Here is a 16098-nt window from a genome sequence, read left to right on the forward strand (position 1 = left end):
TGGTGTTGCTTACAGATATAAAAGATGGAGGGAAAAAAATGAGCAAGCAAAAAAGAGACCACTAAATATATTCAGGCAGATCTGAAACAGAAATTGAGCTTTTCAAAATGAAGAAATAGGGCGCCTATGTGGCTCAGTCAGTTAAGCATGTAACTTCAGCTCAGGTCACAACCCCAGGGTCCTGGGATCGAACCCCATGTTGGGCTCCCTGCTCAGCGGGGAGTCTGCTTCTCCCTCTGCTCCTCACCCCCCTCTTGTATCCTCTCTTCCTCTCTCTCGCAAATAAATTTTAAAAAATTTTTTTTCAAAAATTAAGAAATGTAATCATTGAAATGAAAAACTCAAAGGATGGGTTAAATAAAAAATTCAACGCCACTGAAGAGAAAATTACTAAACTGGAAGCTAAATCTTAAGAAATTACCTAGAATCAAACAGAAAAAAAGACAGGGAAGAAAATACCAACTACAAATTAAAAGAGATGGAGAAGAAAAAGAGATGCTCTAACATCTATTTATCGAAACTAGAAGGAGCAAATAGAGCGAGCAGGAGAGAGACAGCATTAGGAGCATTAATAGCTGGGAAATTTTCAGAGCCAATGAATGGCATGAATCCAAATACAAACAGGATAAAAACCAGAAAGCCGCACACAGACACAAGGAAGGGAGACTGCAGGGCCCCAGTGAGCCAAGTCATTTACCAAAGAATGACGACGAGAGACCTAACAGTGGATTTCCCAAGAGCAACAACGAAAGCCAAAGGACCGTGCGCAGTGCGTTCACAACGCTGCCCGACAGCGACTGTCAGCTAAGACCCGGGACAGCAACACACACACACTTTCCATAAACCAAAGTCAAGAGAAGCAACCACCCAGTGACTCGAAGGGAAGACAATTCTGAAGGAGGCACCTCTCACCAGAGGAAAGGTACAGGATGGAAGAAGGGAAGAGACGCAAGATACGTTACATATGAAGCTAAACATAGCATCTCTAAAAGGTAACATGGTCCAATGCGTACGGCAAAACAGAACTGAAACACAGAAAGGATGGCGATGAGAACACGAGACGCTCTTCACTAGGTGTCCAAGTTTTGTACTATTCTGGGGGGGGGGGGATGGTGACACCATAACTACTGATTGACTTCAAAACTGTGAGGTGTGCACAGTGTAACTTCAGGGCAATCACAGGAGGACAGAAATGGAATGCATTCCAAACCCACAGAGAAAAGAACACTGAATTAGAACACAAATCAACAAAAACTTCAGTCAATCCAAAAAAAAAAAAAAAAAAAAGATTAGCAATGAAAATGAACCAAACACATAGTTAAGAGAATATTAGGCTATATTTCAAAAAAACAAAACCAAGAAAAAAAAAAACAGAAATAAAGAAAAGTGCATTAGCCATACAACAGAAGACCGAAAATTTTGTCTACCTTAAAATCACAAACTCTTTTCTCAAAAGGATACTAAAAAGAAAGATGCTCAACCTCACTATTAATCAGGAAAATGCAAATGAAGACCAGAGTGATATCTATCTTACACCCACTAGACTGGCAACAAAATACCCAATTTTGGAAGGAAGTGCAGCAACAGATAAAATGCGATTTTTTTTTTTTAAGATTTTATTTATTTATTTATTTTTGTGGGAGAGAGCGAGTGTGAGCGCATGAGTTGGGGGGAGGGGCAAAGGGAGAAGCCAACTCCCCACTGAGCAGGGAGCCCGATGTGGGGCTCAGTCCCAGGACCTGGGATCATGACCAGAGCCACAGACAGACGCTTAACCTACTGAGCCACCCAGGCGCCTGTGGTAGATTTTTACAATAAGGATTTTATTTAACCATAAAAAACAATTTACTACCATCACATGCATGCAACAAGTGAATCTTAACAAGACAAATGAGTTAGTAAATGCTACATGCAATATACCATTCTTACCCAGCCTAAAAACAAGCAGCATGAAGTGATACCCGGTTTTGTGTTCGTACACAGAGAGGGTAATTGTGTGCCAGGATGGAAAGCAACCGCCACCATGAAGAACGCAGCCCCATGCAGGGGATTTTCACTCTCGGTAGACTTTCTCAACACAAGCAATGGTTTGCTGGTCTGGTTCTGGAGCAAACCCTTTGTGTCATGGCAGGCCGGCACACCCATGACACAGCCCCAGGTCTTCCAACAGAGGAGGATGGAGGAACAGAGGAACACTGAGGAACAGAGCGCGCACTGGGTAACCACAATCTTCCCGGACAGAGAGCCTCTATCATAACCGATTCCAGAATAAATTCCAATTCCAAATGGCTCCCTGGGCCCCCTGCCCCTGGAAACTTCCCTCAAAATTTCTTCTACAATTAAATTACTATTTATAGTTCAGGTTAAAGGTGAAAAATGGTTTAGACTCAAGTAGAGATTTTCCTGAATCCAGGTGGCCCTTTTTCCTTTTAAATGTCCTTGTTTATTATGTGACTTGAGAGCTTGCAAAGCCCTTTCTGTCATCTCCAGCAACTCTGGCAGATGCTACCCCCTGTACCCTTCGTTTTCCACATGTCTACACCCTAGCCCATGTAGCCTTCCCAGTCCAATCCTGTCTCCTTCCTTCCCCAAACTGAACTTGGCCTCCCCTGGGCTGATGGTGAGCTGGGGCACCTCGAAGGCCTGGAAGGTCCCTCCGTGCATCAGAGCCTCATGGACAATCTCAGAACAAAGCAGGAGCAACTCTGGGGAACTTCAGATCCGTGACGTGTCTGCAAACGGATAAAAGGTGGAGTCTGACTTACGTGTTGTCTTTCATACACCCTCTGCTATGGTCCTACTTCACTGCTCTCGAAATTCAGAAGATCTACAGCTCTTCAGTCACTGGAGTTTTGCCTGGAATAATAAGGGCAGGAAATGAGAAAGGAGGCAACCGGAAGGAACCGAAGGGTCCACTGGGGAAAGAAACTCTCTTGTGGATCATTCTTGACATTTAAAAGGATAAAGGGCCACCAGAAGTAAAGAAAATCTCCACTATCCACCAGTCTAAACCATTTTCTGTCCTTAACCAAAACTATTAATAGTAATTTAATGTTTTTAGAAGAAATCTTCATTATTTACAAAGATCTCTCACATGCATATTTTTAATTTGAGCCATAAGATTTTGAGAATAGGCAAGTATTATTTTAAAGGCAGCAGCTGACATTCCCAAATGTCAGGGAACTTCCCCATAACCACTCAGCCAGCGAGTATCAGAGAAGAAGGAGAAACCACCTCCACGACCCCACACTCCAACCCTCTTCCATGACACCAAATCAAAATAGGATGGTTTCAACCTGAAAAGCAGTAGCATTATTTCTCCTTGCACTGCACATACGTTCTCAGCCAACAGACAGAGAAATGGCTTCGCCTGTTCAGTGACGGTCACGGGATTAAATGTTTGTTTACCACAGACAACCCAGAAGGTAGAGCATCCACACCAGGATGGTTGAGAAATGCACGTATCTTGTTCGCACACCTTCCTTTTCTAAGTCATAGTTAGAACTGCTGAGCTTTTTAATTTTTTATTTGGAAATAAGTCCAAGCTTACAGAAAAGTCAAGGGAACAGGAACAGTACAAAGAAGGCCAAGTACGCCTCCCTCGGACGCACCTGACACCACCCTGCACCACAGACCTAACCACTCGCTCGCTGCAGACACGCGCATTCACGCAACGTCGTTCCTGAGCCCCGTGGACATACAGTGCAGACGTCATGACGCTTCACCTCTATACACCCCAGAACCGGGTGTTCGTCTCCAGCGGTAATGCTGTTGCCACTCGCAGCAAACACAGTACTTTACCACTATATTAACCCCATGACGCGCTTCATGGAGCTTCTTTCCCCCAGCAGTTCAGGATCCAGTCCAGGGCCAGGCGTAGAGCACTTAGCTGCCATTATTCCGAAACACACGGCTTGCTCTCGTCTTTTACGGCATTCGAGTTTAGAAGGACAGAGTCCTCCACCTCTTCGTATTCATAAAGCATTTCCACTTTGACCTGCCTGACATTACCTCACGATTCAATTCAGGCCGTGTGCTACCAGCCAGAGACCACCGAGGCGATGTTTTCTTCTCCGGGGCTGTCATCTAAACACGCAGGAGGTCCACCTGCCCCTCCCTGGCAATATTAATTCTCATCACCCAAAGTGCTGTCCAGTTTCTCCAGTAAAAAAATTATTTTCTTCTCTTGAAACTAATAAGTCATGGGTGAGGAGATACTGTAAGACCATGAAAATACGTTGTCCCTCATCAAAATGTCCCCGAGGTTTCACACCCAGCGCCGGCCTGTACCGTGGCTGCGACGCCGGCATGCTGCACATTCCCCTTCATACTCAGCACTACGACGTTCAGTCGTCCCTTTATCCGTTTGTGGTCATGCTGGAAGCTCTAGTTCTTCAATAACTGATCATGTTTATCCTGTCGTGTGTGATGTACCGCGTGCGGAACCATCTTGGTGCCAGCCGATCTCCGATCTAGCCAGCGGGCACCTCCTCGAACCTTTCTCTCCGCAACACACCCCCCTATCACTCACTTATTTTCTTAGCTTTTCTTTCCTTCCTTTCTGGCATTAAAAACGAAGTTGCTGGGCTCCTCCCATGCCTGCCCTGTCTCTGCTCTGCACGCAGTCGCTCCTCCCAAGTCCTGGCTCCTGGAACGGGAGGAGGGCCTGGGCACTGCCTGCTTCCACTGACGGCTGTTCGGGCTACGGACAAGCCACATTTCCTGCTGCTTCTCCATCGTAAGGTGGGCAGTTAGAGGGGGTTCTGTTTGATCCAGAGGGCAGCCAAGTCATCGGCAGACCTGCTCACTCCTGTGGGGCCTGGCGGAGACGGGTCTGCTTGAGCTGTGTCCTTAGTCCTTGCGTGCGGCCCCTGCTCCTGAGCTGTGCTCATCTTGCTGTCTCACCAGAACGGCTACGGTGCTCAGCGAGCCTCTGCACCGTGGCAAGGCCAGAGCTCTCTGCTTCTCTCAGTACTGCAGGACCCAGCGAGCACTCAGAAGACTTAGTACCTTGTAAGGCCCCCTGCTCCCTGCCCGGCAGCAGCTGCCCCTGCTAGGCCTGCACACAGACACACCCCTCACACAATGCCCCCTCCAGCCCCGGGCCATTCCGATTCCAGCCTCACCAGCAGCCCCCACGCTGCAAGACCACCACCCCCGCCCCCCAGGGCCTGGAGCAGAGCCCAGAGGGCGCTCAGGCAGAGACCAGGGCAAACGGGGGTCCTCCCTCCTCTCGGGGACCATAGTGCGGGCCACCGCCATCCAGGTTCCACCACAGGAGGCCAAGCCCAGCACCCACTGCTCGTCTTTCCGTTTTCATAGTTTCGACATCCGGCGATGTTTCTGGAACACAGGCTGCTCTACTGGAAGGGACACTGAGCATACAGTGAAGGCCCTTTATTTAAACATTTCAAACCCTCCTTCTAACAATGCTTCTTAGAAGTGTATGTGCTTGCTTTCGCGGCAACACCGTGGTGGGAGAGATGCTCTCTAGCAGTCTGGCAAATTCCAAACAAAATACCAGGGAAATGGCTCTATTCCTTCCGGGAGGCTGAGCGTCACTTCAGATGCCAGCTGGCTGTCACTTGGACACGCATTTAGGCTTACTCCACAGCCCCTCCTCCAGGGGCATGACAACCCGCTACAGACTGCCAAAGAAAGGACACTTATTTGCCGCTCTACGTTTCTCCGGTTCAGGTGCATGTACTTGGCGGGGGGAGAAGAGTCCTCTCAACAGAAATCACTTCCGGGTGCATTTACATTCCTACTTCTAACCATTGAGGAGACATAATAAGGAGAAAAATAGTAGGAAAAAAAAAAGAAAGGCGGGGGGCACCTGGGTGGCTCAGTAGGTTAGGCATCTGCCTTTGGTTCAGGTCATGATCTCAGGATCCTGGGGCTCTGTGTTCAGCGGGAGGCCTGCTTCTTCCTTTCCCTCTGCCCGCCCCCTGCTTTTACACTCTCTCTCTCTCTCACAAATAAATAAAATCTTTAAAAAAAAAAAAAAGAAAGAAAGAAAGAAACAACTCTGCAACCCCAGATGCAAAGTTAATCGAAAGGAAACTGTCAAACAAGAATGGTATTTTCATCACATCCTGGAGAAGAGAGGAAAACGGAGAACAGCCCTTCCCCGCACAGCCAGGAGCTCTGTGCCCACGGCACACACTGTGCCCGGCGGGAACATGGGATGTCCTCTTTCTGCTTCTGGAGCAGACTTTCTCCTTATTAGAAATCCACACCACAGCCTGCCTAACCCAATTTCTCAAACGGAACATGCCCGTCAAAGCCTGGCAGGTCCCAGGCCGCTCCCTCGGCCTCTACCTCGGGCTTCTCCACTAGGGTAACACATCAGCTCTGACACACGTGGCGTAAGTGAGGATCAATGAAGAGGCAAAATCCATCCATTGTACTCCATCGGGGCCCCCGCGTCACTGATCCAATGTCCATCTGGCTGCAGACCGTGGACCTGAGCTGAGGGACGAGGCCTGGCAAAGGCCCCACGGACACTCTCATGAAGTGCATCAGGGAGGATGAATCTTTTTTTTTTTTTAAAGATTTTATTTATTTTTTGTCAGAGAGAAAAACAGAGACAGAGGGAGAGACAGCGAGCACGCACGAGCAGGGGGAAGAGCAGAGGCAGAGGGAGGAGACTCCCCACTAAGCAGGGAGCCCGATGACGTGGAACTCGATCCCAGGACCCTGGGATCATGACCCAAGCCGAAAGCAGCTGCTTAACCAACCGAGCCACCCAGGTGCCCCGCGATGAGTATTTCAGGACAGCTCATTACTCGCCCAGGTTCCCTTCTTCACACTGCAGACCCTGACTGTGACGTCATAAATATTGGCCAGGATCAAAGTAATCTAAGGGCTCTACCTTTCGGGGGAAAATTTTTTTAAAAAAAGGAAAAGGATGAAAAGGAGAAGTGTAGAGCTCCCTGAAACCTAACTCGAAGTACGAAACTCACAGGGAAGGTTTAACCCAGGGAAGAGGATTCATCGGCAGCTGTCTGATTTCAGAGCCCCGTGCTCTTAACCACCCAACACACTGCCTCCCCTGAGACCTGACCACTAGGAACTACAGCAGGGACAGGCCAGGAAAGAGGTCCAGCAGAAAGATACAGCGCAGTGTCACAGATGGTCTGTGTTGTCTTTACACCTGACAGAGAGCACATGCCCTCTAAGTAGAGAACAAGTGTTCAAGCACAAAGCCCCAGCCCAGACCGCACACCATGCACAGAACCCTTACACACACGCTGAAGGGAAAGGGGAGGGCTAGGTGCCTGGCGGTCAATCACCGTCCTCCCATCAACCACCTGCCTGACCTCTCTGTGCTGCACTGTCCTCCTTGTACGGATTAAATGAGATACTTATGACTCAGTCTTAATGTAAATGGTTTGAACCATCCCATAAAACGCCACAGGGTTGCAGATTGGATAAAAAGAAATGACCCATCCATTTGCTGTCTACAAGAGACTCATTTCAAACCCAAAGATGCATTCAGACTGAGAGTAAGGGGATGGAGTACCATCTTTCACGCAAATGGACCTCAAAAGAAAGCTGGGGTAGCAATTCTCATATCAGATAAATTGGATTTTAAACTACAGACTATAGTTAGAGACGCAGAAGGGCACTATATTATTCTTAAGGGAAGTATTCAACAAGTGGATATGACAATTATAAATATATATGCCCCCAACAGGGGAGCAGCAAGATACACAAGCCAACTCTTAACCAGAATAAAGAGACATATAAATAAAAATACATTAATAGTAGGGGACCTCAACACTCCACTCTCAGAAATAGACAGAACACCCTGGCAAAAACTAAGCAAAGAATCAAAGGCTTTGAATGCCATACTCGACGAGTTGGACCTCATAGATATATATAGAACACTACACCCCAGAACCAAAGAATACTCATTCTATTCTAATGCCCATGGAACATTCTCAAGAATAGACCATGTTCTGGGACACAAAACAGGTCTCAACCGATACCAAAAGATTGAAATTATCCCCTGCATATTCTCAGACCACAACGCTCTGAAATTGGAACTCAACCACAAGGAAAAATTTGGAAGAAACTCAAACACTTGGAGACTAAGAACCATCCTGCTCAGGAATGACTCGATAAACCAGGAAATCAAAAATCAAATTAAACAATTTATGGAGACCAATGAGAATGAAAATACAACAGTCCAAAACCTATGGGATACTGCAAAGGCAGTCCTAAGGGGGAAATACATAGCCATCCAAGCCTCACTCAAAAGAATAGAAAAATCTAAAATGCAGTTTTTATATTCTCACCTCAAGAAGCTGGAACAGCAACAGAGGGACAGGCCTAATCCACGCACGAGGAAGCAGTTGACCAAAATTAGAGCTGAAATCAATCAAGCAGAAACCAGAAGTACAGTAGAGCAGATCAACAGGACTAGAAGCTGGTTCTTGGAGAGAATCAATAAAATTGACAGACGACTGGCAAGACTTATCCAAAAGAAAAGAGAAAGGACCCAGATTATTAAAATTATGGATGAAAAAGGAGAGGTCACGACGAGCACCATTGAAATTGGAAGGATTATTAGAAATTTTTATCAACAGCTATATGCCAATAAACTAAGCAATCTGGAAGAGATGGAATCCTTCCTGGAAACCTATAAACTACCAAGATTGAAACCGGAAGAAATTGATTCCTTAAACAGGCCAATTAATTATGAAGAGATTGAGTCAGTGATAAACAACCTTCCAAATAACAAAACTCAAGGCCCGGACGGTTTTCCTGGGGAATTCTACCAAACATTCAAAGAAGAAATAATACCTATTCTCCTAAAGCTATTTCAAAAAATAGAAACAGAAGGAAAGCTACCAAACTCATTCTATAAGGCCAATATTACCTTGATCCCCAAACCAGGCAAAGACCCCATCAAAAAGGAGAATTACAGACCGATTTCCCTAATGAATATGGACGCCAAAGTCCTCAACAAGATACTTGCTAATAGAATCCAACAGTACATTAAAAGGATTATCCATCACGATCAAGTGGGATTCATACCTGGGATGCAAGCGTGGTTTAATATTCGCAAATCAATCAGCGTGATACATCATATCAACAAGAAAAGACTCAGGAACCATATGATCCTCTCAATCGATGCCGAAAAAGCATTTGACAAAATACAGCATCCTTTCCTGATTAAAACCCTTCAGAGTGTAGGAATAGAAGGTACATTTCTCAATCTCATAAAAGCCATCTATGAAAAGCCTACTGCAAATATTATTCTCAATGGGGAAAAGCTGGAAGCCTTTCCCTTAAGATCAGGAACTCGACAAGGATGCCCACTCTCGCCACTATTATTCAACATAGTACTAGAAGTCCTTGCAACAGCAATCAGACGACAAAAAGGGATCAAAGGTATTCAAATCGGCAAAGAAGAAGTCAAAATGTCTCTCTTTGCAGATGACATGATACTCTATATGGAAAACCCAAAAGAAGCCACTCCCAAACTATTAGAAGTTATAGAGCAATTCAGTAACGTGGCAGGATACAAAATAAATGCTCAGAAATCAGTTGCATTTCTATACACGAATAACGAGACCGAAGAAAGAGAAATTAGGGAATCCATCCCATTTACAATAGCACCAAAAACCATACGTTACCTTGGAATTAACTTAACCTGAGACGTAAAGGACCTATATTCTAGAAACTATAAATCACTCTTGAAAGACATTGAGGAAGACATAAAAAGATGGAAAGATATTCCATGCTCATGGATCGGAAGAATTAACATAGTTAAAATGTCCATGCTACCCAGAGCAATCTACACTTTCAATGCTATCCCGATCAAAATACCAAGGACATTTTTCAAAGAACTGGAACAAACAGTCCTTAAATTTGTATGGAAACAGAAAAGGCCCCGAATCTCCAAGGAACTGTTGAAAAGGAAAAACAAAGCTGGGGGCATCACAATGCCGGATTTCGAGCTGTACTACAAAGCTGTGATCACAAAGACAGCATGGTACTGGCACAAAAACAGACACATAGACCAATGGAACAGAATAGAGAACCCAGAAATGGACCCTCGGCTCTTTGGGCAACTAATATTTGATAAAGCAGGAAAAAACATCCGGTGGGAAAAAGACAGTCTCTTCAATAAGTGGTGCTGGGAAAATTGGACAGCTACATGCAAGAGAATGAAACTTGACCACTATCTCACACCATACACAAAAATAAACTCCAAATGGATGAAAGACCTCGAGGTGAGACAGGAATCCATCAAAATTCTAGAGGAGAACATAGGCAACAACCTCTACGACATCGGCCAAAGCAACCTTTTTCATGACACATCCCCAAAGGCAAGAGAAACAAAAGATAAAATGAACTTATGGGACTTCATCAAGATTAAAAGTTTCTGCACAGCCAAGGAAACAGTCAGAAAAACTAAGAGGCAGCCCACGGAATGGGAGAATATATTTGCAAATGACACTACAGATAAAGGACTGGTATCCAAGATCTACAAAGAACTTCTCAAACTCAATACACGAGAAACAAATAAACAAATCAAAAAATGGGCAGAAGATATGAACAGACACTTTTCCAATGAAGACATACAAATGGCTAACAGACACATGAAAAAATGTTCAAAATCATTAGCCATCAAAGAAATTCAAATCAAAACCACACTGAGATACCACCTTACGCCAGTTAGAATGGCAAAAATAGACAAGGCAAGAGACAACAATTGTTGGAGAGGATGTGGAGAAAGGGGATCCCTCCTACATTGTTGGTGGGAATGCAAGTTGGTACAGCCACTCTGGAAAACAGTGTGGAGGTCCCTTAAAAAGTTAAAAATTGAGCTACCCTATGACCCAGCCATTGCACTACTGGGTATTTACCCCAAAGATACAGACGTAGTGAAGAGAAGGGCCATATGCACCCCAATGTTCATAGCAGCAATGTCCACAATAGCTAAATTGTGGAAGGAGCCGAGATGCCCTTCAACAGATGACTGGATTAAGAAGTTGTGGTCCATATATATGATGGAATATTACTCAGCTATCAGAAAGAACGAGTTCTCAACATTTGCTACAACATGGACAGCACTGGAGGAGATAATGCTAAGTGAAATAAGTCAAGCAGAGAAAGACAACTATCATATGATTTCTCTCATCTATGGAACATAAGAACTAGGATGATCGGTAGGGGAAGAGAGGGATAAAGAAAGGGGGGGTAATCAGAAGGGGGAATGAAACATGAGAGACTATGGACTATGAGAAACAAACTGAGGACTTCAGAGGGGAGGGGGGTGGGGGAATGGGATAGACCGGTGATGGGTAGTAAGGAGGGCACGTATTGCATGGTGCACTGGGTGTTACATGCAACTAATGAATCATCGAGCCTTACATTGGAAACCGGGGATGTACTGTATGGTGACTAACATAATATAATAATAATAATAATAATAAAATCATTAAAAAAAATAAAATAAAATAAATAAATAAATAAAAGTCCAAAAAAAAAAAAATAAATGAGATACTTATGTAAAGAGCTTATGTCCAGTATCTGCCACTAAAGACTATACAAGTCAATCAATCAATCAATCAATCAACCTGCAGCGCTGTTCCGCATCACGACTCGGTCCTCAGCCAGCTGAAAAAACCCCAGCCAGCAGACAGCACCAGTCTACAGCCCCGAAAGCGCTCTGTCTGCAGGATCTGAAATACACCGCGGGTTCATGAAAATATCAATAGGTGAGACCTGTGCTAAGGACTTACAAACCTGTGTTATAAAATGCACAGGAAGCAAGGGCTCCCATGTGAAGAGGTGAGAGCAGCTGGGGTGTGCCACCAGCCTACACTGCTCTGAGTCCTGTGACGGGCACCCCACAGGGCCGTTCAAGTTTCAAACCGCTCGGCGGTTTCCCCAATGACCCCGACCGTGCAGATGAGGGTTCTCAGCGGCGAAGGGGTAAAGCGACAGGCTCCACGTCACGCCACAAAGAAAAACCAGAGTCTGTGGCTCAAAACTGAAAGACTCGCCAGTGAGGTAAGCAGGGACATCATCCAGGGTCAGACGCCACCACTCCGCGAAGTGTTGCCTTGACACCAATGGGAATTCCGCGCAGCACCACTCAGCGCAATCCTTGTGTCACCCCCGTGGTGCATTCTGCGCTGCGGAGAAGCCCAAGGCACTGACGGGTCATGACAGACCACCTGCTGAAGCGATGTATCCTAGCACAGACCTCATGTGACCGTCCAGTGGGAACATGGCTGGAGACGGGTCACTTACTACCGGCTGTGGTGAGCCCAGAGTGACGGGACAGCCGCACCGCGGGTCCCAGAGCGAGGACAATGGTGACATCAGTGGCGCACCACAAAGCTCGTGTCTAGGGTGAGAGTGGGTACGGAAGGAGCAGGTACGTCAGGACGCCCTTGTCTAGTGTTGTTGACAGCAGAACATCCTTATCACAGACAGCGCAACCTATGACTGTGTCACCTGCCCTCAGGGAAAACAGAAGGCAACCACAAAGTTCACTGTATAAATTCTAAGACGTGAGTCTGCCTCTAATACTTCTGAAGTAGGAACCCTGTCCCTGAGGGAGAGTCCACACTGGTCACCACTGCATCCTCAGCACAACAGGCCTTCAAAACCTACCAATGGATGTCCACGCCCAGCGCCACGCAGACCTGCGCAGGGGACACGGCGGGCAGGCCTGCCTGACGAAGCGCCACCTACCCCATTCCAGCACCAAACTGCTTTAGAAACCAGGGAGTTCAAGAAACGTGGGGCTGCAGGAGATCGGATTTTCTGAGTTTTGGGGCGGGGGTGGAACAAACACATACTTTGGGGGCAAAAAATGCCTCCCAACCCTTTTTGACTATTCAAAATATTTGTCCATATACTGAAATACTTGCTGGCCTAAAATGTGCTTCTGATCTGCTATTTCAGAAACATGAATCATGGATGTCAAGAACACACTGCGAGCCTTGTGCTGGACGCAGCCAACAAAAGACCAAGGCCAGACCGCCCGCAGCTCTAACAGAGACATGGGCCGTAAACAAACAACTAGGGTCCCGCACAATGAACGCTTTCAGCAGAGCAGAACCCAGGGCAGGAGGGCTCAGAGCGGGGGAGCGACCAGTGCGGCCGCACACTTCAGCCCCGCGGCGTGCTTTGCCATTTCTTCGTCCAATCCTCATTATTTTCCTCCAAGAGAACTGCAGCCCAGGCCGTCTATACACTAAATATCTCAAATCGTCACCACGCTCCTCGGTCCTCACCCCACCCCTGTGAAAAACCACACAGTGTCTGAGCTGTCCCAGGGTTTTTGGCCCTAGAGTTTCCTTCAAGATCCCTGGCCTTTGTATAGCCAATTAAAACTGCATGTCATTTTCTGTCCCAAAGTCTTTTTTTTTTTAAGATTTTTTAAAAATTTATTTGACAGAGAAAGCACAAGCAGGGGGAGAGGCAGAGGGAGAGGGAGAAGCAGGCTCTCCACTGAGAGGGGAGCCCAATGCAGGACTCAATCCCAGGACCTGGGATGATGACCTGAGCTGAAGGCAGATGCTTAACTGACTGAGCCATCCAGGCATCCCTCTGTCCAAAAGTCTTAAAGATACAAGCCAAATGAATGAATGACACTATCATAAGAAGTTCATTTTATTAGATTATTTCAATGTTATCCATATCCAAGAAAGTCCCATGTGCACTTGAAGGGAACAGGCACAAATATAAAGTCACAAAAAGAACAAAAGAAACTGATTTTCCAACCACAACGTAATGCTTTTGGTGTGCTTCAATATTAAAATAATCTTTAAATTTCTGATAGCCAGAGCTAAACGGGAAATGGGGCAGGCCACATAATTCGGATCAAAGAAAGAATATAAAAGGGCTTTTCCCCCTAAGGACCAAAAAACCGAATCATCTTTTTTTTTAAGGATTTTATTTATTTAAGAGAGAGAGCGTGCACATGCGTGGGGGGGGGGGGGTGTTGGGGAGGGGCAGAGTGAGAAGGAGAGGCAGACTCGACTCTGAGCAGGGAGCCTGATGCGGGGCTCGATCCCAGGACCCTGGGATCATGACCTGAGCCGAAGGCAGAGGCTTCACCAACTGAGCCACCCAGGCGCCCCCTGAATCATCTTTTTTTTTTTAAACAATACACGTAGAAGCACTGTTACAGGGTTTCTTACATCTTTACTAAGTAAAAGCTGGGAACACAGTAAAGTGTACCTCAAAAAGTACTCACAGAGGCACTGATGATATAGGGGAAAACACCTCTTCCTTGTATTAGGTTTAAAAACACTAAATAAGATGATTTACTGATCTGCTATTGGCATTACAGAGAGGTTAGTCCCCAAAACAAGGCCTCCCAGGAAAAACCATTTGAATGTGATCTCTTATACAAAATCCCAGAACTAACTGAAATTAAAGGCTTTCAGAACTTTCAACAACTATTTCCCAACTCAGAAGGCTATGGCCCCATTTGGCTGGAGCAGGCACTGTTTATAGGTCAGCCCACCACCTGCAGAAGTGAAGACCCCATCATCAGCCACCTAACCAGAAGGGGAGCAGCCATCCCTGAAGTGTGCGCCTGACTTCATTTTACGTCTTAAAAGGAATATACACAGGCTACCTATTTGTACCTTAAGTCTCTTTTCTCAGTTTTTACTTTTCTTAATAGTAACAAACCATTCTATTTATATGGGGAAACTTTGCATAGCGGTTTACCATTATAAACGCCCTTATCCTTATAATCCCAAGTAAATCCCAGTCGTTACAAAGAAACTTAGAAGCCGACTGCAAGAAACAGCATTTTGGTTGTCCCGAGGCATTGAGTATGGGATGCTCAATGAAATGGGACAAGTTTTGACAGACAAGCACCCCCAAGTTGCCCCTTCTGTGGGTCTATCAGCATGATTACTACTGAACCAAGGATTAGAGCTGGCCACTACACCACACGCAGAAAGTCCCCCGAAATCCCTGCAGTAGCATTCAAACCAGGGTCTGCAAACTGCAAAGCCCTTCATCTGCCCGTTCCACCAACCGCCCCACAAAGGGGGCTGGTGGAATCCACTCATCCTACCCAATGACCTGCCTTCTCTCTGTTGTCTGCTGCGGCCAGGACCTTCCCTACTACAGAAGACCAGAGTCTTTCACCCCAAATATGCCTCTTTGGGGCATATTTGAGCCAATTATTAAGGGTCATTGTGAGCCAATTATTTTGAGACAGTAGACATAGAAGCAGCACAGAAAACCGAGTAGAAGTTACCCTTTTATAAGGGAAATTTACATGTACAAAGGAAATCTCCATTTGCAAGGGGGTTTCCTCTCTGTGTACCAGGAAAAGAAGGATAAAAAGAAGACTCACAAAACACTCTTACCCACTGTGAAGCAAGCTTACCCTTGGCTTGCTGTACTTTTCCTGATCCCCTTCCCATCACTTGTTCCTCACACCTGGCTTAAGATGGTACCTAAGCCCAAATTCTAGTCACTTCTTTGAGTTACTCTTCCCATATTTATATGAGATATACACGTTAATACACTGCTTTTCCCCTGTTAATCTGTCCTTTGGTACAGGGGCCCCAGTGAGAACCCAGAAGGCAGAAGGACAAGACTTGTTCCTCCCCTACTCTTGTCACCTACAGCTTGAGTGAAACTTCTGGGGGTGTCGCCTGTAACAATCCCACCGTCTTCACTGACCGAGCACTTGGGATGTGCCAGACCTCAGCCTAGTCGTAGCCACAGCAAGATAAGGTGGGCACCATTCCCCCTGTCTTACAGATAAGACAATGAAGGTCAGAGAGGAAGGATAAGAAATTGGCTGGCAGGTGGCACAGCCAGGATTCCAACCCAGATTCTGCGGCCAAATTCAGGCATGGGACTGAATTACTCACATAATAACAAATGCAGTTAAACTTGACATCAACTCCGCTTATTTTTTAAAGCCCTACAAATGCTAGCACTTTGGTTTTCACATTACCTCCACAATCCTCCCCACAATCCTTACCTGGAAGATGGCCTTTCCGTCTTTCACCTTGGACGGGTCCATCCATCTTTGCCTAGTGCTACCCGGTTCAGGTTTGGATTTCCTGCACTTGCTACGACCGTGGG

General features: G+C 46.0%; 1 protein-coding gene across 1 annotated transcript in view; it reads right to left on the reverse strand.

Annotated features, from left to right (window-relative positions):
• The window catches only part of SGMS1 (sphingomyelin synthase 1), a 278326-nt gene that overhangs the window by 178112 nt on the left and 84116 nt on the right, over positions 1-16098 (reverse strand). Inside the window, exon 3 of the mRNA XM_057308559.1 lies at positions 2766-2856. The gene's annotated coding sequence lies outside the window, so the exon portion shown is untranslated. The remainder of the gene's footprint in view (positions 1-2765; positions 2857-16098) is intronic.

Source organism: Ursus arctos, unplaced genomic scaffold, assembly GCF_023065955.2.
Source record: "Ursus arctos isolate Adak ecotype North America unplaced genomic scaffold, UrsArc2.0 scaffold_7, whole genome shotgun sequence".
NCBI lineage: Eukaryota > Metazoa > Chordata > Mammalia > Carnivora > Ursidae > Ursus > Ursus arctos.